The 27,613-nt window shown below is 42.2% G+C and overlaps 1 long non-coding RNA gene across 3 annotated transcripts in view; it reads left to right on the top strand.

Annotated features, from left to right (window-relative positions):
- The window catches only part of LOC143935219 (uncharacterized), a 98,317-nt gene that overhangs the window by 23,994 nt on the left and 46,710 nt on the right, over positions 1-27,613 (top strand). The gene's annotated exons all lie outside the window — the stretch shown is intronic.

The following is a 27,613-nucleotide window of genomic DNA, read 5'->3' as shown; positions in this document are numbered from 1 at the left end:
TAACACACCTGCTCCCCATTCACACCTGCGACCTTGTAACACTAATGAGTCATATGACAACGGGGAGGGAAAAAGGCTAATTGGCCACAATTTGGACATTTTCATTTAGGGGTGTACTAACTTTTGTTGCCAGCGGTTTAGACATTAATGCCTGCGTGTTGAGTTATTTTTGAGTTGAGGGGACAGCAAATTGTAGCAAAGTGTTATTTCTTCATTGTTGTCACATGAAAAGATATAATAAAATATTTACAAAAATCTGAGGGGTGTACTCACTTTTGTGAGATACTGTGTATATATATATATATATATATACAGTATTTACAGTACATACAGTGTATATATATATATTCAGTATGTATACAGTGGCTATAGAAAAGAAAACCCCTTTTATAATAATCACATGTTGTTGCTTTGCAGCCTGAAATGAAGATAGACACAGTTTTTGTTTTATCCAGCTGTACATACTAGTGCAACTTATAACACCCAAGTGAAAGATATAACACCAACGTGTTATAAAAAGAACAATCAAAAATTCAAAAAAATAATCACTGAGTTGGAAAAAGGATCACCCCCATGTAGTATTTTGTTGGACCACATTTTGCTTTAATTACAGTGTTTAGTCTGCTGGGATATGTCTCTACTAACTTTGTACATGTAGACTTTGCAATATTTGGCCACTTTGCAGAACTCCTCAAGTTCAGTTAAATTTGATGGTGATTGTTTGTGGACTGCTGTCTTCAAGTCATCCCACATATTTTCAATGGGGCTCAAGTCTGGGCTCTGACTAAGCTACAGTATGCAAGGACATTCACCTTTTTCTCCTTCAACCACTGTGTGGTAATTTTTTCTGTGTGTGTTGGGTCATTGTCATGTTGGAAGCAATGGCAGCTGGGGGTATATTTTTTTGGGGGGTAGCAAACAATCCACTCGCCCCCCCCGGTCTGTTCTTCGTACACCAACCCCACACTTAACCAATCTAGGTCACGGGCAGCTTCCTATTGGCAGGGAGCAGCAGCTTCACCCTGTGTCTCCTCCTCCTGGCCTTCACGGCGACTTGCCATGCATCTCCTCCTCCTCAGTGGCCAATAGGATTGCTTCTCCTCTTGGCCAGTGCTTCCAGGAGAAGAATCAGGAAGACAACAGTGAATATTAATATTAATTTGTGTCACACAAATGGGTGGGCTTGGGGTGGAGTGCTCTGCGCCCCAAGCCCACCCTTTTTTTGAAGCCGATTAGAGCCCATTGGAATCCATGCATCCTGTGCCCCGCCGCCACTGGTTGGAAGGTAAACTTTCTTCTCATTGACAACTTTCTGGCAGAGGGCAGCAGATTTTCCTCCAAGAATTTGATAGTATTTTGGCCCATCCATTTTCCTTCTATCCTGACAAGTGCTCCAGTCCTGTGGCAGAGAAACACCCCCATAACAGGATATTACCACCTCCATGCTTTACTGGAGGAATGGTGTTTTTTTGGATGGTGAGCTGTATTGGACTTCTGCCAGACATATGGTTTAGTGTTGAGGCCAAATAATTCAATTTTTAGTGTCATCTGACCACCTTAAACGCACCTTGAAGACTCTGAGGCCACATGGAAAAAGGTGTTATGGTCAGATGAGAGTAAAATTTAATTATTTGGCTTCAAATGAACCCAGGTACATTCATTACAAGCAGAGAGCAGGCTTATATGGTATTAGTCCTATCCTCAAAGGTACAGCCACACCAGAAGTCTGTTTCCCCTGGCCAATGACTCAAAGGGCTCAACAGACAGCCAGAAGCGCAGTGACGGAGCGCACAGAGAAAGCTCAATGCTTCCTCAGTTTAATATCGATCTTAGTTGCTGACAGCTCATTGACTTTCCTAATCTGCTAAAACTGCCATCTCCTTCTAACCACAGCTGCTTTGTGGTTTACTTTTTTCCTACAGTCCTAAGTCATATGACTGCTACTTCCATAGCAATGGAAGCCATAGCAATGGAAGGCCTCTCAGCCTTCTGTGTAATGCACAGGCACCTTGTGCTTCTTATACCTCTCCCAGTCTTAGCTCTGCTGTACTGGGATTGCATACAGGGGCTGATACCAGGTCCCATTCAAGTACTTGTGCTGCTTTCAATTAAAAGAAAACATTTAATAGTTATTGTTTACCAACAATGCATTGCATTGATTTTTACCAATCGTATCTACCTGGAGTTTAGCTCCACTTCCGCCCATAGCACTTAAAGGGACATTTTTTTATTTCTTTTTTTTCAGACAACATTTTTCTTTTATTTTTTGTTATTGCATTTTAGTCTAAATATGAGATCTGAGGTCTTTTTGACCCCAGATCTCATATTTAAGAGGTCCTGTCATGCTTTTTTTCTCTTACAGGGGATGTTTACATTCCTTGTAATAGGAATAAAAGTGACATATTTTTTTTTAAAAGAACAGTGTACAACTAAAAAGTAAAATAAATAATAAAAAAAAATAAACATTTTTAACGCACCCAGTCCCGCCGAGCTTGCGTGCAGAAGAGAACGCATACGTGAGTAGCGTCCGCATATGAAAATGGTGTTCAAAGCACACATGTGAGGTAAATAATTCTAGCCCTAGACCTCCTCTGTAACTCAAAACATGCAGCCTGTAGATTTTTTTAAATGTCGCCTATGGAGATTTTAAGGATAAAAAATTGTCACCATTCCACGAGCAGGCGCAATTTTGAAGCGTGACACGTTGGATATCAATTTACTTGGCGTTACATTATCTTTTACAGTATAAATAAAAGTGGGCTAACTTCACTGTTTATTTTTTAATTCAAAAAAGTGTATTTTTTCCCCAAAAAAGTGCACTTGTAAGACCGCTACGCAAATACGGTGTGACAGAAAGTATTGCAACGACCGCCATTTTATTCTATAGGGTGTTAGAAAAAATATATCATGTTTGGGCCTTCTAAGTAGTTTTTTTAGCAAAAAATTATTATTTTAACTTGTAAACAACAAGTTTGAAAAATAGGCCCGGTCCTTAAGTGGTTAAAATCCTTGCAATGTAAATTGATCGCCCAGAGAGGATTGTTTTTTTTTGTAGAACAAGTGGAGTTACTATCATTTGAAATGACAAACAAGTTAGGATAAATTTAGTGTAATACAGTGATGGTTAACTTGCTAGATTTAGAGGGCCTTGACTTCTGAGCATGAGTACTACAAAATGGGCAAGAACTTCTGTACTCTCTAAAAATAGGTAATCATATAAATATATATTTATTTATAACCAAAACCATTCTATAATGAAAGTGGGACTAAACTCCGGTTTTCTTCCACACACTCCACCGAGACATGCTGGTAGGTTAATTGGCTCCTGTCTAAATTGGCCCTATTATGTGTACGTATGAATGTGAGTTCTTCCTTGAGGACAGGGACTGGGAGGCATGTACAATATATATATATATATATATATATCTATATATATATCTCTATATATATATCTATATATATATAGATATATATATATCTACTGTATATATATATATATATTGTGGCAGCACGCAGGTAAAGTCACCTGGTTGTATCCAGGATGGGAAATATGTGTGCCCTAGATTCAGGCTTTATGCAGACCTTTACAATTAGAGGGGAAGAGTTAATGAGCCCAGCTGAAGTAAGTGGGCTCATTAAGACCTCTACAAAAAACCCCAGCATGCTTAGGGAGATGCTCCATCCTGGAACCAGTTTTGTGTTGTATAGACTGGGGAGTGTGACACCTGTTCTGTGCGGTGAGTTAACGCCTGTGTGGCAAACCTCTACAACAGAGACAGGGACTGGTGCAGCACAAGGCTGCACTCAGTTGTTAGACAGGGAATCAGAGTGTGTAATTAGAGGTCAAGCTGACCAGGATTTATTTTCATGTTTTATTTTTTTGTTTGGCTGTTATATGTTTCACTGCATGTAGCATAAATAAACCGCATTTTTTTGTTTTTTGCACCTACAACGCTGTCTGCTGTGCCTGATTTTGTGTTGTGAACCCATCCAGGGGGTCACACACACCCGCTGCCGAGCTAACCCCTCACAGTTGGTGGAGAATGCGGGCAGTTTTTTTTCAATTTTTTTAAAGGCCAGCATGGAGGAGATACTGAGACAGCTGGCTCTAGCAAATGCAAACCAGCAGCAAGCAAATGCAAATCAGCAGCAAACAAATGCAGCTTTACAAAAGAGCCTTGCAGCTCAGCAGAAAGCTCACCTGCAGAGTCTGGAAGCTCAGCAACAAGCCCAGCAGCAATCTGAAGCCCGCTTCATAGACCTGTTGCAGAAGCAAGAGCAGAATTTTCAACAGAAAATAGAGACATTAATACAGCAACGTCAGCAGACCAATGAAGCAAGTGGTTACAATAATACCGCATCCTTTGGTGTGAGACGTTTATTGACAAAAATGACTGGAGAGGATGATCCGGAGGTGTTTTTGACCACATTTGAAAGGACTGCTGAAAGGGAAAAGTGGCCTAAGGAGCAATGGGCTGGACTGGTGGCCTCTCTGTTAACTGGGGAATCGCAGAAAGCTTATTATGACCTAGAGCCTGACCAAGCAAAAGACTATGTGGTGCTAAAAACAGAAATATTGGCACGGCTGGGTGTCACCCTGGCCGTCCGGGCTCAGCGTGTGCATAATTGGACTTTTCAGGTTGGAAAACCCCCAGGTCTCAAATGTATGATCTCATTCACCTGAGCAGGAAGTGGCTGCAGCCAGAGACTTTGACCGCACCAAACATTGTGGAACGTGTTGTTATGGATCGTTTCCTGAGAGCTCTTCCTACTGCCATCCAAAAATGGGTAAGCCATGGAGACCCAGAAAATGCAGATAAACTTGTGGATCTGGTTGAGAGGTACTTGGCTACAGAGAACCTGACCACCTCTTCCAGGGACTCACGGACTTTCCACCCTAAGACCAGATCATTCCCAGTGGCGGGTAAGATGACTCCAAGGGGTGAGGGTGGAGAGAGTGAGAGGGTGGGAGTTCTACCTAAGGTCTGGCGGGAGCAGCCCAGGAAGCCCATGCTGCAAGAGACAGCGAAAAAGATTATTTGCTACCGCTGCCGGCAAGAGGGACATATTGCAGCCAATTTCCCCGTTGTGGATGAGCCTATGCAATGTGACTTTATAAGGGAGAGACGTCAGTCGCTGTTTGCGACAGTTGCATGCACTGCCATTCGGGGACCTGAGAAACATTTATGTAAAATGTGTATTAATGGTAGAAATGTTGATGTGTTGCTGGATTCAGGTAGCCTGGTAACATTGATAAAAGCTGAATTAGTTACTACAGAGGTCTCTGGGAAGAACAGGGTGGCTGTTATTTGTGTGCATGGGGACACCCGAGAGTATCCTGTAACTTCAGTGTTTTTTGAGACCCCCAAAGGTAACCTCTCTCATCAGGTGGGGTTAGTGTCTCACTTACCACATGATGCTATTGTGGGAAGGGATTTTCCAAAATTCTGGGAACTCTGGGATTGTCCTGAGCCCCCCACTGGTGCCCCTATAAACCAGGAAGATGACCAGAATTCCTCTGGGAGTGGTGAGGACTCTCCTGAATTTCCCTTGTCGGTATTGGCGGGGGAAACTCGAGAAACTGGGGGGGAGCCAACATCCTCAGATGAAAACATGCCGTCTGTGGAGTTTTCGGATCTTGAGGTTCACAGGGAAAATTTTGCCACAGAACAGTTAAAAGACCCCACCCTAATAAAGGCACGGGAAAATGTGGTGAAAATAGATGGCGAGTTAGTGAACCCAGATAAGACTTGCCCTTATCCTTACTTCACTATGGAAAGGGACCTGCTGTATCGAGTGGCTCAAAGGGCAGAAGAAACCATTAAGCAACTTGTAGTGCCCAAACCTTACAGGAAGTTGGTGTTAGAATTGGCTCATGGGCACATTCTGGGAGGTCATCTGGGGACAGAGAAAACCAGAGAGAGGGTATTGCAGAGATTCTATTGGCCTGGGGTCATGAAGGAAATAGAAAATTATTGTTCCTCCTGCCCTGTGTGTCAGAAGTCGGCACCTATGCCACATTTCCGTAACCCGCTGGTACCTCTTCCTATCATTGAGGTCCCCTTTGAAAGGATCGCAATGGATTTGGTAGGTCCGATAATGAAGTCCGCCAGGGGGCATCAGTACATTTTGGTTATATTGGACTATGCCACCCGTTATCCGGAAGCAATTCCTCTCCGAAATACCTCGGCCAAAACCATAGCCAAAGAGCTATCTCTTGTTTTTAGCCGTGTGGGTATTTGTAAGGAACTGCTTACGGACCAAGGTACACCCTTTATGTCCCGGGTTATGAAAGAATTATGCAAGTTGTACAAAGTGACGCAATTGCGTACATCTGTGTATCACCCCCAAACAGATGGGTTGGTTGAAAGATTCAACAAAACCCTTAAACAAATGTTAAAGAAGGTGGTGGATAGAGATGGAAAGAATTGGGACTGTCTAATACCCTATCTAATGTTTGCCATTAGGGAGGTACCCCAATCCTCTACGGGTTTCTCACCCTTCGAGTTGCTCTATGGGAGACACCCAAGAGGGCTGCTGGATATCGCCAAGGAAACTTGGGAAAATGAGAGTTCTCCTCACAGGAGCGTGATTGAGCATGTTGCCCTGATGCAAGATAGAATTGCACAGGTAATGCCAATTGTAAAGGAACATTTAACCCAAGCGCAGTTAGCACAGCAGAGAGTGTACAACCGTGGGGCCAAGACCCGTACTTTTTCCCCGGGGGATAGGGTCTTGGTGCTAGTCCCTACGGTTGAAAGCAAATTTATGGCCAAATGGCAAGGTCCATATGAAGTAATTGAAAAAATTAGTGAGGTGAACTACAGGGTTAGACAGCCAGGAAGGCGAAAGCCGGAGCAGATCTATCACGTCAATCTGCTGAAAGCCTGTAGGGATAGGGAATCCCTAGTCGCAGAGACTTTGTCACAAGTACAGCCTGATTGCTTAGTTCCTGAGGTTGGAATAGCAGACACCTTATCGAAACCCCAACAACAGGAGGTTAAAGAGTTTGTACTTCGTAACAAAGAGATTTTCTCTGAGCTTCCGGGACAAACATCTGGCGTAGAGCATGACATTATCACCCCGCCAGGAGAAAGGGTAAAACTAAAACCTTATAGAATACCAGAGGCCCGACGGGAGGCAATACGTGGGGAGGTTCAAAGGATGTTGGAATTGGGTGTGATAGAGGAGTCCCAGAGTGACTGGTCCAGTCCTATCGTACTAGTGCCCAAACCTGATGGGAGCTGGCGGTTTTGTAACGATTTTCGACAATTAAATAAAGTTACAAAATTTGACACCTACCCCATGCCGCGTATAGATGAGTTGATTGACCGGCTGGGAACAGCCCGATATATGACAACTCTTGATCTCACCAAAGGCTATTGGCAAATTCCCCTGGCCGAGTCGGCCAAGGAGAAAACTGCGTTTGTAACCCCAGATGGGGCATTCCAATATAAGAGAATGCCGTTTGGGTTACAGAATGCACCGGCAACATTCCAGCGGAAAATGGATAAGATTCTGAGGCCCCATCAGAAATATGCTGCAGCTTACCTGGATGATGTGATTATCCATAGCACAGACTGGGTCTCACATTTGCCGAAAGTACAAGCAGTCCTAGACTCTATCCGGGAAGCTGGGTTTACGGCCAATCCAAAGAAGTGTACCATTGGACAGGAGGAGGCCAAATATCTTGGGTACACTATTGGGAGGGGGGGTGATAAAACCCCAAGTCAATAAAGTCGAGGCCATACAGAGTTGGCCACGTCCCAACAGCAAGAAACAGGTACGAGCCTTTCTGGGAATCGCTGGCTATTATCGACGATTCATTCCCCATTTTGCTTCTCAGGCTGTGCCCCTCACCAACCTGACAAAAGGGAAAGAGTCGGTCATGGTTAAATGGTCCCCAGAGGCTGAAGAAGCATTTCAGTCCTTAAAAACAGCCTTATGTAGCCAGCCAGTGTTGTACTCACCAGACTTCTCTAAGGACTTTGTTGTACAAACTGATGCATCAGACGTTGGGTTAGGAGCAGTGTTATCCCAGGTCTGGAACGGGGAAGAGCACCCAGTCATTTACCTCAGCAGGAAGTTGAAGTCCCATGAGGTAAATTACGCCACGATTGAGAAGGAATGTTTAGCAGTGAAGTGAGGAAATAGAGAGAGAGACGGCGCCCTCTAAGTGCATTTTTAAAAATTTTTTTTTAATTATTATTTATTATTTTTTATTATCTATCCACTATAATTTTTATTACCGTTCATTAATCATATCTATTACCTTTCATCAGTCATCGTTTTATTATTAACTTTTATTTATTCATTTGTCTTACCTATTAGTTTGTTTCTGATCATATCCCCCATATGATTGAACACTTTTTGATAATCCCTGGTCCATCTACTTCCTAGTCTTCTTTCTCCCTCTCTTCTTTAGCTCTCCTCTTCTCTGTTGCAGCTTCTGCCCCTTCTGCTGCCACTGCGCATGCCCCGGACGGACTTTCTCCTTGTCTCCGTTCCGTCTGTCTCGCTACTGCGCATGCTCTGCCTCCATGGCAACCCCCTTCCTTTCCCCCACGTCTCCTAATGACGCATATGCCGCACAGGGAATCCCCGCCGGCCAGTGCGTGTGACGCGTCACCTTGACAACCCCCCTTCACTCGGCGCGCCACCGCTATAGACACGCCGCATCTCGGCGTGTCTGACATACCTGCCTGCACGCTCTGCAGTTCTTTATTCGCACCAATTCACAGTATGATCCCATACACAGTTATCACACCAATACACTGTATGATTCCACTCACCAAATTTAAAGTAGTTCAGTTACCACCCGCCTCTTTTTGCCCCTCCCATTTATCTTTTAAATTTGCCTCCATCACACACACCTTACTTGAAGCCTGATGAAGGAGCATGCATGCTCCGAAGCGCCGCTCTGCCTAGCCCGTCTCCTGAGGACATCGACTCCCCGAACACCGGACTAAAGGCACCACAGCTACCAGCACTACCCTGATTGCTCTGACCATTCCAAGGAAATACATGGAATAGACCAAAACACCTACCATCGGTCAATAAAGTCAGATGCCGGAAACCTAGCCTTACAGCCCTGCGAGTCGCCCTCAGGGACTTACGGATGAAACATTTTATCCCTGATGTGCCTGTACACCACTAATTTAATGTGAGTGTTTTTTAACCATTTCTAATAAATTTGAGTAACTTTACTGCTGCACTTAGAGGGCGCCGTCTCTCTCTCTATTTCCTTGTTTCCTAGAGCTTCTTCTTGCTTTAAGACTGGCAGCCTTTTAGGATACAGCCTATACTGCTGATCCCCCTCATGGACCACCCTGATGATCCACAAAGACCCTGAACTTCTCATCGAGGATACTGGTGTGTGGACATACCCAAAACCCACACAAAAACTGATGTACTTTAGCTACATAAAAACGACCAATCTTTTATACTAACAATTTTTTACACTAATATTTTGTGACTATACTACAATATATTCTTGGGATCCCCAGCGAGCGCCATATTACCTTCCTCCGCTGTGTTAGCAGTGAAGTGGGCTCTAGATTCCCTTCGGTACTATCTGCTAGGTAGGCACTTTGACCTGGTGACTGATCACGCTCCTTTAAAGTGGATGGCTCAGAACAAGGAGACCAATAGAAGGGTAAATAGGTGGTTCCTGGCCCTACAAGAATTTAACTTTACAGTTAAGCATCGCCCTGGTGTTAAAATGGGGAATGTGGATGCTTTGTCTCGGATACATGCGTGTCTGACTGCTTGTGTTACAACCCCAAGGTTGAAACAAGAGGGGGGGGGGTTATGTGGCAGCACGCAGGTAAAGTCACCTGGTTGTATCCAGGATGGGAAATATGTGTGCCCTAGATTCAGGCTTTATGCAGACCTTTACAATTAGAGGGGAAGAGTTAATGAGCCCAGCTGAAGTAAGTGGGCTCATTAAGACCTCTACAAAAAACCCCAGCATGCTTAGGGAGATGCTCCATCCTGGAACCAGTTTTGTGTTGTATAGACTGGGGAGTGTGACACCTGTTCTGTGCGGTGAGTTAACGCCTGTGTGGCAAACCTCTACAACAGAGACAGGGACTGGTGCAGCACAAGGCTGCACTCAGTTGTTAGACAGGGAATCAGAGTGTGTAATTAGAGGTCAAGCTGACCAGGATTTATTTTCATGTTTTATTTTTTTGTTTGGCTGTTATATGTTTCACTGCATGTAGCATAAATAAACCGCATTTTTTTGTTTTTTGCACCTACAACGCTGTCTGCTGTGCCTGATTTTGTGTTGTGAACCCATCCAGGGGGTCACACACACCCGCTGCCGAGCTAACCCCTCACAGTATATATATATATATATATATATATATATATATATATATATATATATATATACACACACGTAGAGCACAACATAAATTGATAGCGCTATATACGGTAAGTACAAGAGTTCGCCACCGCGCTCCCCACAGTGATGATGATTTTGTCCAGTCACGGCTCAGTGCTCATAGTCCCACCCACACTTTAAAAGGTTCCTTCCCACAGGAAGATTTAGCTGTGTATTGTTGGAGTGGAGATAGATAGAGCAGTGTAAATTGTAGAGTGTAAAGCCTCATACACGCAATCAGATTTTCTGCCAACAAAACCGTGGAATTTTGTCCGAAGGGCGTTGGCCCAAACTTGTCTTGCATAGAAACGGTCACACAATTGTTGGCCAACAATTACCAACATAGTGACTTACTAGACATACTACGTGGTTTTTCATCTCTGAGCTCTACCCTTTGGGCTCCTTCTGCTAATTTTGTGTTAGTAGAAATTTGGTGAGTGTTGATTTGCCCTTTTCTTTTCGCGTTTTTTATTTAGAGTTTTTCAGTTTGTACTTTTCATTTCGTGCTTTTCAGTTAGTTTCTGAATGGCCATTTGTCAACCATACATGTTGCGGAATCGGAGGAGATAACGTGTTATTTATTATTGGCCTTGGAGTTATTGCTTTGACATAATTTTTTTGGTTGAATAATGATTTGAATTGGTATATTTTCTATATTTTTGGATGCATAGAATGCACTTTTTGGTTAAGTTCTATTGGCAGAGAGCATGTCTAATTTTATTTGTTTTCTTTTTTTAATGCACAATTAAAAAATGTGTAGAATAATACTTGGCTATGTGTTTTACTTCAAATTACAGTTTGGGAATAGGCAGTTACATTTTTAAAAATACAATGTAAAATTGACAAGGGACACCAACATAGTTGTATCTTTGATCTTAAAAACTATGGGATAATGGTGTAGTGGTAACTTGCCCAAATAAAAAAAAAAAAAGCATAATAATATTATTCTTGATATCACTAGAAAAAAAAAAAAGCATTTGACAATTCCTTTGCAATAACTCCATCAGTATCACTAGCAAAGCAGCTTCATTAAAGAAGAAGATAATTGTGCGCTGCATTTCGAAATTTCATAATTTGCCACGCCATGAATGTTAATTCTCCATTACGAACGCTAGTTTACAAGTCCGACCACTTCTGGCTCATCCTTGCTTTCCGAGCATGCGTGTTTGAAAACCTGCTAGCCAACATTTGTTGGCGGAAAGTCCAAAACAATTGTCCGATGGAGCATACACACGGTTGGATTTTCCGTCCACAGCCTGACATCAAACAATTCCCATCGGAAAATCCAATCGTGTGTGCGAGGCTTTAGTGTAGTGGAGTATAGTGTGTCAGTATAGTGTAGTGTCTGAGTATAGTGTGAGTATAGTTTAGTGTCAGTGTAGTGTGTTAGTGTAGTGCAGTACAGGCATACCCCACTTTTAAGTAGACAATGGGGTTTATTTACTAAAGCTGTAAAGTGCAAAATCAGGCTCACGTGGACACCAACAAGCTTCCAGGTTTTATAACCAAAGCTTAATTGAACAAGCTGGGATTAGAAGCTCATTGGTTTTTATGCAGAAGTGCACTTTCCAGCTTTAGTAAATAAACCCCATTGTGTACTTAAAAGTGGGGTATGCCTGTATGTAACTCAGCATTATATAACATTTAGTGCTGTATATAGTGCAGTATACCCCCCTCTTTTTCTTTTTTGCTGTGTTTTTTTTTTTGTTCCCTGCCTGCCCCCCCTTTTTTTTTAATTGTCAGATGCAGTTTTTTCTGACTGTGATGCTGGTGTTGCCCCTATTTTTATTTATTTGGTTATTTTTTAAAGTTTTTACATTCCTATCAGCGGAAGTCCTCAATTTAAAGTACACCAAACACCACTTTTCATTCAATGAAGTGCATCCAATCACACATTTCCCAGTTTCTTTTAAATCTGGATAATAATCTCCCCCTCTCCATCAGGTTTGGGAGGCCAACAAGGAGAGGCAGATGTTCCCATACCACTATGATGGGGCCAGCAGTGTCTATGTCCACAGGCAAAGGTGGACGTGGTCCGTCCTCAGGCAGGGCACATTTGTCTCTGTTTAGTGATGTTGCCCATGCTATCCAGCCACAGCATGCAGAAGAGGTGGTGGACTGGCTTACTAAACCATCCTCATCCTCCTCATCCTGTATGACCCAAGCTGACACTAGTGTGCAGTCTGCCGCAGTTGACAGAGCGGATTATTCTGCCTTCTTGTCCACAGATACTCCTGCCATAGCCCCAGCATCATGCATGGAGGAGTCAGCTGAATTATTTGAACTCTGCGTCAGCCACTTGCTTCTTGAGGATGCACAGGCATTTCTTGATTCTGATGTTGGTTCTGAGGTAGGGAAAGGGAGTAACATGAGCCTACAGTGAGCAGAGAACACTGATTAACAATAAATTGTCAGTCATGTTCCCCCAGCCACAGCGTATTGCCAAGTTGGCTCCATGATGATGAGGATAGAGGGGATGATGGTGATGAGGTCACTGACATGACTTGTGTGCCAGATGGAGCAGAGGAGGAATGTGAGGGGGAGAAACAACCCCAGCAAAGCAGGATGCATTCCAGAACCAGCCATCATGGAAGAGGAGAGAGCAGCCACCCCATTCCATCAGATTGTGGAGCTGTTGTCTCCCGGCCCACTTCCCACAGCTCAGCTGTGGGTGGGTATTTTTTAGCAAATGTGCAGCCGATCGCACTGTTGCAATTTTCAATCTCTTGTTTACATAGGCAGATTGCCATTCTGCCACTCTGGGGAATGACCACAGGTGGCCAGCGGACATCAGTCCACAGGACCTGCTGATTGTTTCCCCCTCTGTCCAATCATGGTGCGTGCCCCCAGTGTCTATTGCACGAAATGATGTACAGGTAGGCGGTGAGGAAGTGGTTAAATTGAATTCCAGGTGTATTAAACAAGTTTATTTAGTGTCAAGTACATGCTCATTGCAATATGTGTTATGTTTTTCCCAATGAAAACCATATTCACAGTTAAAAATTCATTCATTTAAGAACATTTTTCAATCCTGCTAGACCGATGAGCGTTCGCACAGCCGGCCAGCTATTTCTGCTGTCTTATAATTTTAATGCTGTAAGTGTGATTTTGATTATTAAATAATACTATATCGGATTTACGCTAAGGCCGCGTACACACGAGAGGATTGTCCGTCCAACTAAGTCCGTCAGACAATCCGACAGACAGTCCGTCCTACTTTCGAATGAACGGACTTGACCACACACGATGAACAGACAGTCCGCCGAAAGCTTGCGCGATGACGTGTACAGCACATACGACGGGACTAGAAATACGACGTCCAATACACTGCAATGCAACCTTTCGCCGTGTAAATCCTTTCTGAGCCATACTTAGTCCGTCGAACTAGCCTACTCACGAGCGGACTGTCCGCTGAAACCAAGTTTGGACGGACAATATTACGGAAATTCCGAAAGACTTAGTCCACCAGACTGTCCGCTGAAAAAGTCAGCTGAAGCCCACACACGAGCGGATTGTCCGCTGAAACACGTTTCAGCGGACCAAGTCCATCAGACAGTCCGCCCGTGTGTACGCGGCCTATGAGTTTCTTCTTTCCTTCTGGGTAACATTCAACCATTTCCCATGGTTCCTGATTGATCGTGGTATCCCGGCTATCTGTTTGATATACATCCTTTCCATCACACTGATCATCTGGAGACACCACTGTAGAGCCCTCTGGATAAAGGCCCTGGCAGGGTGTTTAGCCACAAGCTTATCTAGCTTGCCCTGTGGTAAGCGCACATTTTTTGTGGTGTTGGCACATTGTTTGTGGTGGTGGAATTTGTCACTGATTATTACCTATTCATGCACGACTGTGTATACGGACTCTACTTAACACCAATTTTATTGTTGGACGTTACTAATATTTTTATATATCTGATATTCACTTATGATACTCACTTTGGGACTTTTTTAGTATCAATATTGCTATAACTACGGTTTAACCATGCACCACTTTTCATATATTGATTGTTTTTCACATTTTAAATCTTTATATACCTATCAATTTTTTAGTATTTAGCTATATGAGTTGGCATCTCTGTGTAAATAGTATACACAGTCTGTTGTCAGCCAGTTGACCACATTTTAAATAGAATAGTCTTAACAAGGGTCAGATGGCTGTGTGCCTTCCTGTTTTTTTCCTGTGAAATTTCTCAACCATTTCTAAAGCCCCAAACACACTATCAGTTTTTCTGCTGAGTTTTTCCTTCAGATTTACCAAAACCATAAAATTTTAATTTGTATGCAATCAGGCAGACCTTTGCACTACATGGTTTTGGTAAACCTGAAGGAAAAACTCAGCAGAAAAATTGATAGTGTGTATGGGGCTTAAGTCACAGAAACTTTTAAGAATTTGGAAAACTTCAAGGCAATTTGAAGGTCTAAAATGTAAAAAAAATGTAAATGTTACTTACGATCAATGTGGTAAAAAAAAAAGTTATGTACCAGTGCCTGGACTTGGTGCTGTCTTTCTGCAGCTGCTTTTTCTTACTGTTGCGGGTCCCTGTCAATTACATTTTGGATATGGTAACTGACTCTGAATTCCTGAGGAATCACAGCCGCTCCCCACTATGCATGCGTGCGAATGCATGGGGCTGTGGAATTGGTTCTGCAGTTGTGTCCCAGAAGGCTATAGGGTAGAGCGGCCTGGGCAGGAGGCATGCCTAAGCACATGTAATTCTCATCTAGATGAGAATTAAGGAAGTGGGAGCAGGTACCTGTCAAAAAAGCATTAAAACCTTTTTATATCCACTGCAGTTCTGCATACAAGACTCATTTGTTCAGTGATTAGCTCCCTGGGTGCCACTCGCCCATTGGTGGTGATTGGGCAGATTGAGGGGCCCCAGATGCAGCAAGTAATTGTCCTGCAGGGTGAGTGTGTATTGCTGGCAGGATCCTGTGTGTACAAAGTCTGTTACTAAGTGGTGCCCATTGACAGCACCCCTGAGGAAATCAGAAGGCACCACAGTTGAGAAAGGAAGCTTTATACTAACAATTGTTGTAATACCCAAGTGGATAAAGAAGCAAATAATATCTATTGTATAACAATATCACATATAAGAATAAGAATAGGCATTGCAGGATTGTATAGAATGGAGTATCAGTTTGAATTTTCAGAGCAAAGTAGGACTAGCCATAAGAGGGATTACTTTGACGCAGTTGGTCAGCTTAAACATGCATTGCAATGTATGTAAACTAAAAATCTCTGTTTTTCATTGCATAGTTTGCTGGAAAGGGTATATAGCAGTGTGCACAGGGTTCATTCAGAATTTGTAGTATTAACATGTGGTCATACCCCTTAAGCGCCTGGTAGATTATATACATGTACAAGCTATTGGGATTTGAGCACAGGTATATCTTGTTTTTATTGCAATGCAGGTCAGTAACTGGACCTGAACCTAGCAGCTCCCCCCCACCTTGTTTTTGTGTGCCCTGTGTTGGCATGGTGTCCACCATAGCATTTGCAGGGGCAGAGCAGAGTAGGACTGTCCATAAGAGGGATTACTTTGATGCAGTTGGCCAGCTTAAACATGTATTGCAATGTATGTGAATGGAAAATCTCAGTTTTTCATTGCATAGCTTGCTGGAAAGGGTGTATAGCAATGTGCAAAGGGTTCATTCAGAATTTGTAGTGTTAACTTGTGGTCATAGCCCTGTAGCGCCTGATAGATTATATACATGTACAAGTTATTGGCATTTGAGCATAGGTATTTCTTTTTTTTTTTGGTTTGAATTTGGACTCATGAGATTCCAGGTAAAAAAAGGCAAAATAAATAAAGACAATAACACTAAACTGGGAATTAAATGACTGCAGCCTTTTTACTATTGGTTTTACAGTTTATTTTTACACAACCAGACATAAAACTAGATGTTGAGCATCAAATAATCAAAATCTATACAACAACAATATAACCAGTAAACAAACCAGTCATCATGACTAAGGATGAGCCGAACAGCCCCCGGTTCGGTTCGCACCAGAACCTGCGAACAGACCTAAACGTGTGAAATTTAGAACCCTATTAAAGTCTATGGGACTCGAACGTTCAAAATCAAAAGTGCTAATTTTAAAGGCTAATATGCAAGTTATTGTCCTAAAAAGTGTTTGGGGACCTGGGTCCTGCCCGAGGGGACATGGATCAATGCAAAAAAAAGTTTTAAAAACGGCCGTTTTTTTGGGAGCAGTGATTTTAATAAATGAAACAATAAAAGTATAATATTCCTTTAAATGTCATACCTGGGGGGTGTGTATAGTATGCCTGTAAAGGGGCACATGTCTCCCCCCTCCTGAACCATACCAGGCCACATGCCTGCAAACATTGGGAGGATGCTTTGGGGTCCCCCCCAAAGCACCTTGTCCCCATGTTGATGAGGGTGGCGGGGTCCGGTGATGGGTGGCCCCATCCTCCTCAGTTAAGAAGTGTCAGGCTGTCGGGATTCCTGCAGTGTCTACGGTGGAGACAGAGGATGGATGCGCTGTGCTGGAGGGAGAGATCAGCCATCGCTGGATCAGATCACCCATCGCTGGACCCCGGAGAGATGATCATCCATCGCTGGATAGTAAGAGTGGATTACCACCGCTGGAATCTTTTTTTAAAAAAAAAATATTTTTAAATTTGATGCAGGGTTCCCCTTAATATCCATACCAGACCTAAATGGCCTGGTAATTGAGTTTGGGGGAACCCCACGCTTTTATTTTTATTTTTTATCAATAAATTTCAATGACTGCTCTTTGTATTACAGGGAGCCGACAATTCATTATAGCCACGAGTGCTTTTAAATTACTTTTTTTCCTGCAGAAATTACACTTTGTGCAGGGACAGTTCTAAGCACGGGAAACATGTGCCCCTTTACAGGCATACACACCCCCCAGGTACGAAATTTAAAGGAATATTACACTTTTATTGTTTCACTTTAAGCATTATTAAAATCACTGCTCCCGAAAAAACTGCAGTTTTTAAAACTTTTTTTGCATTGATACATGTCCCCTGGGGCGGGACCCAGGTCCCCAAACACTTTTTATGACAATAACTTGCATATTAGCACTTTAGATTTCTCCCATAGACTTTTACAGGGTGTTCCGCGGCTTTTCGAATTTGCCGCGAACACCCCAAATTGTTCGCTTTTCGGCGAACAGGCGAACAGGCAATGTTCGAGTCGAACATGAGTTTGACTCGAACTTGAAGCTCACCCCTAATCATGACTCAGGTTGCAAATTTAGCATAAAAACAACTTTCTTAACTTTCCCACAAAAGTCAGGTTTGTTTCACAAAACAAACCTGGCCCACCCACCACAAACTTCGGCCATCTCCACAGCTGATTGCAGGTTGGTGTTTAATAAGTCTAGGCCTATTTCAGAGAAATGCACTCCATCATCTCATCATGTAAATGTCAGACACCCCCCGTCCAGCGCAAGATGTCTACATTTAACCACTTACAGCCCGGACCATTTTGCTGGTCAAAGACCAGATGACTTTTTGCGATTCGGCACTGCGTTGCTTTAACTGACAATTGCGCGGTCGTGCGACGTGGCTCCCAAACAAAATTGCCGTCCTTTTTTTCCCACAAATAGAGCTTTCTTTTGGTGGTATTTTATCACCCCTGCGGTTTTTATTTTTTGCGCTATAAACAAAAATAGTGCGACAATTTTGAAAAAAACGCATTATTTTGTACTTTTTTTTAATAATAAATATCCCCCAAAAATATATAAAAAAAAATTTTTTTCCCTCAGTTTAGGCCGATACGTATTCTTATACATATTTTTGGTAAAAAAAATCGCAATAAGCGATTATTGATTAGTTTGCGCAAAAGTTATAGCGTTTACAAAATAGGGGATAGTTTTATGGCATTTTTATTAATAATTTATTTTTTACTAGTAATGGCGGTGATTTTTATTGTGACTGCGACATTATGGCGGACACATCGGACATTTTTGACACATTTTTGGGACCATTGTCATTTATACAGAAATCACTGCTATATAACTGAAGGGGTTAACCAGTGGGTGGCAGTGTAGGGGTTAAGTGTTTCTAGGGGTGTGTTACTAACTGTGGGGGGCTGGGCTTTCATTTAGTGAACACTGATCTCTGCTCCAATCACATGGAGCGGAGATCAGCGTCACTAGTTGCTAGGCAGAACGGGGAAATGCTGTTTACGATGGCATTTATCCGTTCAGCCACCCCGTGAGACGATCGCGGGTAAGCCCGCGGCGATCGAGTCCGCGGGACCCGCGACCGGACTCATGGGGGTCCCGACCGGCACGCGAGCGCGTCGGCGCGCTCGCAATGGCAGGGCGGCATTAAAGATTGGACGTACCTGCACGCCAATATGCCTGCCTGTGCCATTCTGCCAACATACATCGGCGTGCTGTTAGAAAGTACCTACACTAAATATAATTGTGAGCAAATATGTCCTTACTAAGTAAAGTGATCTATATTGACTCTTTAATATTGATGTTCCAAAGGTAGGAGAGAGAAATACCACATGTGAGTAGCAGAGAAACAGACAATAAAAAAGAGGGCACAGCTAATATGTGGAAGCCGATACAGGGGTCCCTATATTTAAATGATATTGTATTCCCAGGCCCTGTGAGGATTATCTACTAACCCCTTGCTTAGTGTATAAACCAGCTAGTTATTTGTAAGCATACTATATAAAGGTGAAAGACTCAGACTTCAAATTAAAATAGTGCAAAAATATCAAAAACCACAAGAGACTCAAAATAGGTAAATAATAAAGAGCAATAAAACTATAACTCTTATATAAAGTCCTCGAGTAATAAGTCCACTTGATGGAAATAATTATATGTGTATTGGCTCTTCAAGTAGATAAATCATAAGGTGACGTATGTGCTCATGCAGACAATCCGGTGACTTCTGTGCACACCCCCTCAGGTCCCTATGCCCACTAGGGGGCAGATGTGCGTTTATATCCCAACACCAGGAGCTCGTCAGGCCCAAAGAGTCCACCGCTTGTTCCTCTTTTGGTATATAGTGAATGCTTCAATGAAGCTAGTACATGCAGGCCGGTGTGCCCTCAGGGAGATGGAAAAATATATCCCATAGTGTAGTAACTTAATGTCACCAGGAAAAGCTTATATTCAATGATTAATTTTATTATAGGCCATTACAGTCGGCCGGGGAAAAAAACATTTAAAAATATATAAAGAACAACTTCCACAGCTTACAATCACAGTGAAAGCAGGTAACACAAGTCACAAAAGATATATATATATATATATATATATATATATATATATATGTATATTAAAAATAATAAAAAAACAATAAAAAACAAAAAACTAAAAATTATAAAAACAACAGTCCTAAATGGCTATTAGTAATAATCAAAGCCAAAAATCCACAGGTAATCAGATTTTTAGTAGTTAGTTAGTGCAGGCAGCGGGGGTCTACAATGGAGTGTGCCTATGGGCAAATATCCGTCTTGTAGTACTCCAGTGATAGATAAATAAAAGACCCACCGCTCATGCTAGTGTAGAAAAAATGAAGCTATGGATATATAAATATTCCACGGTCTGTGTGCCGGGTACGAGCGGAGAGACAGCGTGCGCTCCAGCTGCGTACCACTCAGCCTGCCAGACCGGAAGTGACGTGGTGTGCGTGGCTCCGTCGTACGCGTTTCGTCATAGACGTCTTCAGCAACGTACAACGGCGTGCGCTGGTCGGGAACTGGTTAAAGCATCCAATTGTAGGCAAACATTTTTCAATAGCACAATTTACTCTTTTCCTAATCTTTTAGAAAAGAGAATTAAACTTTGTGAATCTGGGCACAATTTCTGAGAATACCAACATTATTTTTGGAAAAGACATTCAAAAACGGTGCAGGCCATTGCAGATCTTGGAAATTAGATCAAATGTTTTTATATGGCCAATATAATTACCACCCAAGTGTAATACTAGAATATCCAGGGCTGCCCAAGAAGGGAGCAAATACGTAAGGCAGTGCTTAAGGCAAAGAATAGGTTACATAGTTAGTTGGGTTTAAAAAAGACACAAGTCCATCTAGTTCAACCAAAAAAAAAATCCGATATACACAATCCTATACCCACAGTCGATCCAGAGGAAGGCTCAAAACCCCAGCAAAGCTCCAATTTGCTATAGCAGGGGAAAAAAAATCCCTTCCTGATCCCCCGAGTGGCAATCAAATTTTCCCTGGATCAACTTTACCTATAAATGTCACTACCTGGTTATATTATGTACATTTAGGAAAGAATCCAGGCCTTTTTTAAAGCAATCTACTGAGCTTGCCAGAACCATCTCTGTGGAGTCTATGTGGAGTCTATTCCACATTTTCACAGCTTTTACTATGAAGAAACCTTTTCATATTTGGAGATGAAATCTTTTTTGCTCTTGCAGTAAAGAGTGCCCCCTTGTCCTCTGTGATGACCTTAAAGTGAATAACTCAACACCAAGTTCACTATATGGACCCTTTATGTATTTTTTACTTGTTGATCATAACCTCCCTTAATCTCCTCTTCTCAAGAGGGAATAGATTCAATTCATTAAATCCTCTAATCTTTCCTTACAGCTGAGCTCCTCCATGCCTCTTATCAGTTTGGTTGCCCTTCTATGCACTTTCTCCAGTTCCCCGGATATCCTTTTTGAGAACTGGTGCCCAAAACTGAACTGCATATTCCAGATCAGGTCTTATTAATGATACAGTGGCAAAATGATATCTCTCTCTCTGGAGTCCATACCTCTCTTAATACAAGAAAGGACTTTGCTCTCTTTGGAAACCGCAGCACGGCCTTGCATCTGTAAACAACAAAAATTGTCAGATATAAATTCTTTTTGAAAAATTGATCTACCGCTAACATTTTTCTAAAAATTGAGACCATACTAACAAATCTTCTCATTAATCACTTTTATTTCTGATATGAGATGAGAAGGTAGAAGTGCCTTGAAAATATGCGACAGGAAGAATTCTAGAAGAAAATGGCAAAAGACCTAAAAGTCCTTTAATTTCATTTAAACTAAAAAAAATTTCTTCTAATAAACATGGCTAGAAAGTTTTTTAAATTTATTGATCACATCACCGAGCAGCTGAAACTCGAAGCAATAATGACAATAGTACAGTAATTCGTAAGAAAACTGAGCTGGCAGCTGGGAAGGCCGTTTTTTCATGTGCCAGAGGAATGTTAAATTCAGCACATAAAGTGTCTTGAAAAAGTATTCATATCCCTTGGAATTTCTCCACATTTTGTCATGTTAAAACCAAAAATGTAAATGTATTTTATTGGGATTTTTTGTGATAGACCAACACAAAGTGGCACATAATTGTGAAGTGGAAGGAAAATTATAAATGTTTTTCAAATTTTTTTTACAAATAAATATCTAAAAAGTATGGTGTCCATTTGTATTCAGCCCCCTTTACTCTGATACCCCTAACTAAAATCTAATGGAACCGATTGCCTTCAGAAGTTAACTAATTAGTAAATAGAGTCCATTTGTGTGTAATTTAATCTCAGTATGAACACAGCTGTTCTTGGGTTTGTTACAGATCCTTAGTGAACAAACAGCATCATAAAGGCCAAGGAACACACCAGACAGGTCAGGGATAAAGTTGTGGAGAAGTTTAAAGCAGGGTTAGATTATAAAAAAAATATCCCAAGATTTGAACATTTCGCAGAGCACTGTTCAATCCATCATCCAAAAATGGAAAGAGTATGGCACAACTCCAAACCTACCAAGACATGACCGTCCTCCTAAACCGACAGGCCGGGCAAGGAGAGCATTAATCAGAGAATCAGCCAAGAGGCCCATGGTAACTCTGGAGGAGCTGCAGAGATCCACAGCTCAGGTGGAAGAACCTGCCTACAGGACAACCGTTAGTCGTGTGCTCCACAAATCTGGCCTTTATGGAAGAGTAACAATAAGAAAGCCATTATTGGAAGAAAGCCATAAGAAGTCTCATTTTCAGTTTGCGAGAAGCCACGTGGGGGACACAACAAACATGTGGAAGAAGGTGCACTGGTAAGATGAGACCAAAATTGAACTTTTTGGCCTAAAAGCAAAACAGTATGTGTGACGGAAAACTAACACTGCACATCACCCTGAACACACCATCCCCACCGAGAAACATGTTGGTCGCAGCATCATGTTGTGGGGATGCTTTTCTTCAGTAGGGACAGGGAAGCTGCTCAGAGTTGATGGGAAGATAGATGGATCCAAATACAGGGCAATCTTAGAAGAAAACCTGTTAGAGTCTGCAAAAGATTTGAGACTGGAGCAGAGGTTTACCTTCCAGCAGGACAATGACACTAAACATACAGCCAAAGCTACAATGGAATGGTTTAGATCAAAGCATATTCATGTGTTAGAATGGTCTAGTCCAGACCTAAATCCAATTGAGAATCTGTGGCAAGACTTGAAAATTGTTGTTCACAGAGAATTGCTGTTCACAAAGAACGGACAAAAATGTCACTCTCTAGATGTGCAAAGCTGGTAGAGACAACCCTCAAAAAGACTCGCAGCTGTAATTGCAGTGAAAGGTGGTTCTACAAAGGGGGGGGGGGGGGGCTGAGGTGAATACAAATACAAGTCATACTTTTCACATATTTATTTGAAAACCTTATAATTTTCCTTCCCCTTCACAATTACGTGCCACTTTGTGTTAGTCTATCACATTAAATCCCAATAAAATATGTTTATATTTATAGTTTTAACATGACAAAATGTGGAAAATTTAAAGGGGTAGGAATACTTTTTCAAGGCACTGTATGTTTAGGAAGGAATCTACTAAATACTGACATTCATCAAAAAAGCCAGGCTCATAAAAAAGAATATTATTTAAATAGTGTAAAATGAAAGAAGAACCTGCCTGAACGCAAACTACATTCAATAAACATGGATAATGCCTTGAAATAGAAACATGAAAGAGAGCATCCCATTGGGAGACACCCATCAAAGAAAAGACAATCCTCAAAATAAAAAACAAATTAATTAAAAGACAGGGGGTTTATAAGTAGAAGCCTAAATGCAGATGTTGCATCTGCTTTTGTTAAAGGGCTCCTAAACCTAAAATACATTTTTTTTGCAAAGCATCCTCAAAGCTCACATAAGTAACCACAGCCAAATCATGATCTATCTGGTCATTCAAAGTGCTTCCTTTTGGGAAAGATACACAATGAATCAGTCTATAAGAATTCTGTTCTTTTTTGGGAATTATACCTAACGGGGAAATCCTAAAATCTTTGAAAGTTGGCTGAATAAATGGGACCGCATTTAAGCAGGTACAGTCTATTTTTTTCCACTGCAAGTGTTGCTATTCTGCAGCAGCACTGCATTTAAGAGGAACATGGTTTATCTAAGGTTTCCTGAGTCATAGGGAAGCAATCCAATTGGATGCTGCCTTCGCATGTAACTCTAGCAGTCATCTTGGGTCAGGCAAAGCTTATTTAAGACTCTGGACCCCAGGCTTGGTGCACATTTTGCAAGGAAAAGTTTCTGAAGAAAAACACAGGGCTCGCCACATCTCTGGACATCTTCCCATTTGGGTATGAGATAGCCAGGCCACACTCTGCCCCTCCTAACAGGCACTGTCAGTTGACTGAAACCTGCACTCTACACGCTGCTGTATATGTGAGTGTTTCCGGTGGGTTGTCTTCTGGGTTCACCAGGTTTATTGTGAACTATCTTTGAATTATTTCAATACAAGTTCTTTCATCACTCTTGGACTGTGTGTGTTATTGCTGCGCTGCACCACACTGCAGCCCACCTTCACGCAAATTGACCTTCATAAACTTCTTTAAATATATTTTCCCTACTTTTTCACAATTATATAACCATTACCATCAAAAGGAGGAAGTAAAAAACCTTAATTTAAACCATCAAATAGTAGCTGTGCTGTCTGCTTCTCTTTTTACAACTGCAGCCAGGGGAGCATTTGTTTCAGCCTTACTGGAATTTGTGCCTTTTGGAGAAAAATTCTCTACCCAGGGCTGTTGATTGGAAACAGCCATCTTTTCAAAGCATTTTGAGATAGGATGGGCTCCTTGGTTAATATTGGACGCAAAGCACAAGCATTTTTGTAGCAGATACTGCAGATACCGTAGTTTAGATAATGATCATCATTGAGGCAGAAAAAGGTTTCATAAACCTAAGTCTTTTAAGCCCCATTTTAAACTGGGGTGCACTACCAATTTCTGCCTAAATGATTAGTCATAAACAAACAATGCAAATGCCTCCAAAATTTGCTGCAGATGTCTTTTGGCATTCTAGAAGAAAAGGCCAAAGGCATCCTGCAAATGCCTCCAAAAGTTGTATATACTTCCAAAATAATGTCTAAGGCCCCTTTCACATGGCACCTCCGCTATGCGGAATACGCTTGCTCAGCTGGGGATCTGTTATGCAGAGAACACAGTTCCACTCTCCGCTATGGGGCAATCGGATGGAAATGGACCACCTGTCCATTTCCACCAAATCCGATTCGCCGGGCGGATGGAAAATAGATAGAATTGGATGGCGGTGGGTGTCAGTGGACATGTGTCCACTGACATCCTCCACTCCATAGAGGACAATGCAGGGTCCGATCAGGTCCTCCTGAAAAACTGACAGGTGGACCTGATCGGACAGCTTGTGTAAAAGGCGCCTTAGCGTTGGAGCAGCCCTCCACTTTTTTCTGGAAGTTTTTCACACACAATTCTACAGTAAATGCAGAATACCTGCAACCAGTTATTGAAATTTCTAGCAATAGGTCTACATCTTTCTTCCTCTGCTCTCTCTTCTTTTTTTTAACTTGTTTGAACAAAATTGGTGCACTTGCGGTTGCCAGTGATGTGAAGACAGCAGGTATCAGTCGGACCTGACAGAGTCTTAATGCGGCTTGGCCATCTCATGGTGCCAGAAGAGTTGCAACTCTATCCTTTCCCACTTTGTCAGGAACCTTTCTCTAGCGCTAGTGCTGTCCCTAACAGGCAGGGTACCTGTCCCTTCTCTACCAACTTGAAAATGTGCAACAAACCTGGGAGCCAGAGCTTTAAAAATTCTCTGCCTGACCTAAGATTGCTGGCAGCATCCAACTGGATAGCTAACCTAGTGACCCAGGAAACCATAGAGAAACCTTTTTTAAATTTAAATAGTACCGAGCTACAGTAACCAAAGTAATGGAGTGATTATAATAATAACAATAATTATAAAAAAAATTAGGATCACAGTGCTCGATGCACCAAACTATACATAAATTAATCCAATATTAGTGGATAATTTAATCAGTGCAAACAATAAATAGTCCATGCAAAAAAACTGTATAAATAATAAAAGTGAAACAGTAATGAAAAAAAAAGATCCATCCTCCCATTAATAGCTGCAATTCCCACAAAGTTCTTCTTACTCCCAACTTGTGCTCAAACAGCTCAGAAGAGTGCTCCATTTTTCATTAGTGCTCAAAGATCACTCAACAGATCCCCTCCAAGTGCTCCTCCCTCCAGGTATAAGAGTGTGATCTCTACAATTAAGTGAGATCAATACAAGCCTTTTTAGCCTCCCCGGGCTTTGAAATGACTTGCTGTTGTCCTCTCGGATATGGCTCATGATGATTTGTAGTATCCAAAGTGCATATATAAAGAAAAACAACTAATAGTGCTTATATCCTCCATAAAGTTTGAATGTATTAAATAAGTCCTTACTCACATTGCTCAGGTGCTTCCAGGGCACCAGGTTCTGACAACCATTAAAATCCATGTTTTGAACACACTGCTCTCTTCACACAAGCCTCGCAGACACCGCTCCAAGTCACATCTCCAAGCTGGATGAAGGTGTCACCACCATCCTGGCCTCTCCTCTACGCATGTCGACACAGGGTCATATGTCTTCCTCAGGGGATAAGCTATCTTTTGGTTATTTTTATTTAGTAGCTCACAGGATTTTCACAATATACATAGAGAAACCATGTCCCTCTTCATGTTCTCTCCAGCAGCAAGGCTGCTTCGGATGAGTGTCTCACTGATAGGAGGTCCTGGGAACTAGCAGCTTGACCCCAATGGACTGGGGTTATATATTATCCAAACCCTGTCAATAAACTTGTAAAATGTCAGGTGGCCTGACCTTCTAGAGATTTCCGGATTCCAGACTCTCAGCTGGCTGGAACATATGGAAAGCTTAAAACTGCCCTGCTGCTACAATCCCATGATTGAAGTGGCCTTAAAACAAGCTCACAGTTTCTTCGTAGTCTAACCAAAGTCACTTAAAGAAAACCAAAATGTGAAATAATCAAACAATTTATAATGCAAATGTTACTTAACCACTTCAATACCGGGCACTTAAACACCTTCCTGCCCAGACCAATTTTGAGCTTTCAGCGCTGTCACACTTTGAATGACAATTGCGCGGTCATGCTACACTGTAACCAAATTTTTCCCCACAAATAGAGCTTTCTTTTGGTGGTATTTGATCACCTACGGTTTTTATTTTTTGCGCTACAAATAAAAAAATACCGAAAATTTTGAAAAAAAATATGTTTTTTTTTTGTTTCAGTTTCAAAACTTTGTAAATAAGTACGTTTTCTCCTTCACTGATGGGCACTGATGGGTCTACACTGATGGGCACTGATAAGGCGGCACTGATAGGCACCAATGATGTGGCACCAATGAAGTGGCACTGATGAGGTGGCATTGATGGACACTGATAGGTGGCACTGATGGGCACTGATAGGCCGCACTGATGGGTGGCACTGATGGGCAACACAGATGGGCACTGATAGGTGGCACAAATTGGCACTGATAGATGGCATGGATTGGCATGGATGCATGGTACAGATGGGCATGGATAGGCGGCACAGATGGGCATGGATAGGCGGCACAGATGTGCATGGATGGGCACTGATAGGTGGCACAAATGGGCACTGATAGGCGGCATAGGTAGGCCCTGATAGGCGGCACAGGTGGGCACTGATAGGCGGCACAGGTGGGCACTCATAGGTGGCATTTTATTATGTTATACTGTACTAATGGAGGCCAATCAGTGCCAAACAATAATGCATGCCAATCAGTGATGCCCATTGTGGGCACTGATTGGCATCCATTATGGGCACTGATTGGCATCCATTGTGGGCACTGACTGGCATCCCTGGTGGTCTAGGGAGGATTACCTTTTGCTGGGCATCCCTGGTGGTCTGGTGGCGTCCCTGGCGGTCCAGTGTGGGCATCCTTGGGGGGGCTGTGCTGATAAACAA

Source organism: Lithobates pipiens, unplaced genomic scaffold (genome assembly GCF_037356315.1).
Source record: "Lithobates pipiens isolate NorthernLeopardFrog02 unplaced genomic scaffold, aLitPip1_a1.2 Scaffold_10, whole genome shotgun sequence".
Classification (NCBI taxonomy): domain Eukaryota; kingdom Metazoa; phylum Chordata; class Amphibia; order Anura; family Ranidae; genus Lithobates; species Lithobates pipiens.
Note: the sequence above shows the minus strand (reverse complement) of the source record. Positions and strands in the feature narration are given on the sequence as shown.